Consider the following 4,359-nt stretch of genomic DNA (forward strand, 5'->3'; position numbering starts at 1 on the left):
CGTGTGTTCCTCTTTTTTATGTGTGCTTCGGTTTTGCAGTGTATTGAATGTATTAACTCAAGACCACTTATTGCTACCAGCAGGGAAAACATGTTTTTGCATACTGGGAAACCTTCTGTGTTGATGCACCTTTAAAGTTTCAAGGCATTCCTCAGAAGGTCACCAACAAACAAGCAGTAGGTTAAGTGCACTAGGCTGAATACATGACTTTTCGCTATGGGCAGCCTCACCTTTTGCAGCCGTGGATGCCTGGCCACACCTGCTGTGAAAACAGTTTTCTTATTTATCATCATCATATTATTATTATTTTTGTGGCAAGCACTATAACAGTAAGACCTCATTACTTTGGTTCTCAGTTGTGCCGAGCGTGTCAGAAAGTCATGTTGAATCCACGGGCCAGCATTAACAATTGTAACTAGTTAAAGTCGGATTACTGTATTGCCTAGATTTTGCTTCCCTGGCAGGTGCGACCTGACACAGTTCTTATTCTGGTTTAGTATTGTTGCATATTGTTGTTATAGTTATTGTTCATTAGTATTATGGCACCTATTTCTTTTAATGTGGCCTCGTGTGCAGCTGGGGCTGCAGTAGGGGAAACAGGTTTGACCTTTTCCCATGAATTATGCCCCGAAATAGGCAACTCCACGATTTTCGTTAGATCCATGATTGTGTTAATGCTATCTTTGCTCTGAGCCATCCTGGGCCATGACCCGCCGCGGTGGCTCAGTGGCTAAGGCGTTGTGCTGCTGAGCACGAGGACGCGGGTTCGATTCCCGGCCACGGCGGCCGCTTTTCTGATGGAGGCGAAAAGCAAAAACGCCCGTGTACGAGATTGTGGCACACGATAAAGATCCCGAGGTGGTAAAAATTAATCCGGAGCCCTCCACTACGGCGCGCCTCATCACCTGCATTGCGTCGGTGCGTTAAACACTACAATCAATCAAATCAAATCAAATCATCCGGGGCCATGCTTACAACTTGGGCTCACCTGCCTAGCTACCTCCAAGTTGGCGAGCTTGTGGGCGGCTCAGTGGGATCTTGCATTCATGTGGTCTTGCATTTCAGTAGACAAATACAGGCACGGGTGCTGTTGGGTTGCTTGAACACCCACCCAAACTTTAAGGGAACCCAGAAAACGCCCTTTTTCTAGCCTCCCCAAACAGAGTTCTGGCTGTGTCATAGTTGCGCTTGGTACTTCTGCTGATAAAACTACACAGATACCACAGTTTTTCAAGCTGTTACTGTGGTCATTGGACCTGGAGAAAATTTTATGGAAGAAGGCCCACCTGCTCACCCCCTCAATCGACTCTCTCGATGGAGGATATGGGTGTCTTCTCAATTAAACGCATGTTTTGCCTTTAACTAACGATACCTGAAAGCTTCCATTCGGAGATTTTTCTGTCGTATGTTTTGCTACAAGCAGAATACATGTAACTGCCATTTAGTTGTTCATACTGTGGAAACAAATTCCCAGACTGGATTTTATGCAGTTAGCTGTGATATGTTAGTTTCACCAGAGCTGAATTTCTGTGCAAATAAATAAAAACCATCAATTTAGCTCTTGGATGTCTTGCAAAGCCTTTGCAAATGACAACATTAAACTACTTTGCTCGATGCACATTATTTTGCAGCCTTAATGCCAATGACTACCTCTGTAGAGCAGGCAGAGGTAACGTTTATGAAAGCATGTGATGACGTTGCATGGTTCTGAATAGCCATTCACAGGTAAAACACCGAATGTATGCCTAGAGAAGTATTTTTGAAGTTCTGGTGATTTCTAACAAAGAAGGCTTTGTGCCCCCTCTGGTGCATTCCTGCCCTTATCCTGGCACTCTGGTGGTGCCACGAGAAAGGCCGAGTTGCTGCTGTTTAAGGCTAGGTTTTTAATTCTCGAAAACGTGTCGGTATTGCGCCTATGCTTTGGTTTCTTTGCCCTTGTTGCAGTACAGAAACTTATTCGCTACAACATTTTTTGCTGCCAACATTGGCTCATGCAGCCACCATCAAGTGGACCTTTTCAACACAAGTTGTTATCTAACAAGACATAATGTTTTGGTTCTTTCTAGGTATATATCTCATGTTGTTAAGTGCCAACAACAGTGGCACTGTATTTTCATTATTGACTACAACCTTTTCACATTACTTTCTTCTGTCCTATCTTTTTTTTAATGAGAAGCAGTTTGACATCAAGGGTTCCAACTTAAGACTGACTGTATTGCAATGGTTCATAGTTCACTCAATTTTAGGCTTTTTACTTATAAGGGAGCTGTTTTTCTGATGTAGGCGAAAAACAAAAATGGCTGTGTGGAGGTTTTGCCACACGTTAAAAATCCCCAGGTGGTCTAAATTACTCTGTAGTACTCCACTGTGACGCGCTCCATAGCCCAAGTGCAGCATCGACGCGTCAAATGCCTAAAAAATTTTAGCTTCCTGTGTTACGGACTGAGGTCAAAGAATTCTTGTTACAACAATTATGTATGGACATGCACAGTCCCTTTTTGATTGACAGTCAGGTTGGCGTAATAAAGTCGGTCGCATTTAAATACTGTGCTCTGGAAAGCACTAATTGTTGCACGAGTGGTATGGGGGTAGGATTAAATTAGTATCATAACTCCTACTTAACGTGCCCTTGCCAACAGCAAGCATTGGCAGCTGGGCCAAAGAACGTGTAAATTAAACCGGCTATGCGCACCTCACTTTAGGAAAGTGTCAACCATATGATTTGGGGCTATTATTTCTGTAACAAAATAGGTGCACATTCTTGCACAAGCTGTTGGGCTAGTGGGTCATCCATAGAAACTTAGGAACTGGCATAAAATATTATGAGCTGTCGCCGTCTAGAACAAAATAATGCGCCGCTGTAGTCGCCCTTGGCGGCACCTAGCGGGTGATAGCCACTTTGCGGGTGACAGCCGCTGCAGAGGAGTAGCTTGGCGATGCGAGCTGCCTTGGGACTTGTTTCTTAGTGATTTTTCTGGAAACGCCTCAACGAGTGCAGGAAACTGCAGATCCGCCGCAAACGCTGTCCGGTCATGTTTCCGTCGTGATACAATTGGAGCAGCCGCGACTTCCCGCCGTAATCCTCGAGGACTAAGCCTAAGTAATTTGTACCGGCTGGCAACCTAGAAAACGTTACAGTGGCACTTCGGGCCAATTATCTCTCTGCATTAAAAAGTTAATGGAACTTGAAGCACCCTTCGCTTTCGGCGTTCGACGGTGAGAGGTGCTTTATTATTTTTGTTACTGAATTGACAAACATTGCAGTTTCTCCGTTGCTTTCCTCGCATTTCGCGCAGAGGAGGACGTAAGTGGGCTTCCCATCGTCATTTGTTTGCTTGCAGTGAAGCATTCTTTACAACTCGTCTCGGATGCACGCTGGTCTGAAACTGTGGGACGTCAAAAAGGCACGAGTAGTGAAGCGAGTTCTGCGCATGCGCTGTATGTGTTAGTCTTGAAATCTGTGATACCCAGGTCGTGCCGGTACAAGTAGATAGCGCGCCAACCAACGTTCTTGAATTTTGTAATAACGTTCTAATAACGCTCTGCATGTAGTTATAATGTCGGCACCAACGAATTATGCCCGAATATTACGCCTTTGCAGTTGGAAATAGCCTCAACGCCGTCTGTATTTAAACCCTTCTCGCCTTGGTGGAAAGCGGATGCAACATTGTTTAGAAATTTCCGCGTGTCTAGTATCTTGGCTTGAACATTTTCTAACGTTTGTGAGTGTGAAGTGCCGGGAAACTCCATATAACTGGTCATAAGGTGTTAGTCTAAGCGATCGGGGATCGTCTGTGATGCAGAACATCACGTGACCACAAGTACATTCTGTGGTGGGGCGCAGATGCTCGCAGTGCCTAATAGTGGAAATATCGGGTGCGGATGTCGAAAGCAATGTCCACCCAGGATACCACTAGTGTAGCCTCTTCGCTCAACAGATGAGGAAACCGAGGTAAAACGCGAACGCGCTTAGGTCAAATGACAACGAGGAAGGCCGAGGCAAAGCAGACAGAAGACAGATCGCCCGATAATAAAATGGCAATATTAATTTTCAAAATGTGCTGTTTCTAAGCGTTATATCTAACATACGCTCACATACTGTATAGGTAGTTCAGTAAATTCGATGTCAAAAGAACGCAGTCCGGACATCGCCGGTGCATCCATTCGCAGGGGGAACAAATAACACCCAAATATTTGTTTTACATTTGTTACCTTCTCGGACACTTCACAAAACTTTCGGGCCCACAATGCATTGTGAATTGCGCGTTTAATGTTTTGGGAGCGTGATAATCGACAGATAAAATGATTTCGCGTGTAGTGCTATCTCTCTAATATCGCGGTGACGGCGCGCTACAAAAG

This window comes from Haemaphysalis longicornis, unplaced genomic scaffold, assembly GCF_048455015.1.
Source record: "Haemaphysalis longicornis isolate Haplotype H1 unplaced genomic scaffold, Haemaphysalis longicornis Haplotype H1 scaffold_4, whole genome shotgun sequence".
Taxonomy (NCBI): Eukaryota; Metazoa; Arthropoda; class Arachnida; order Ixodida; family Ixodidae; genus Haemaphysalis; species Haemaphysalis longicornis.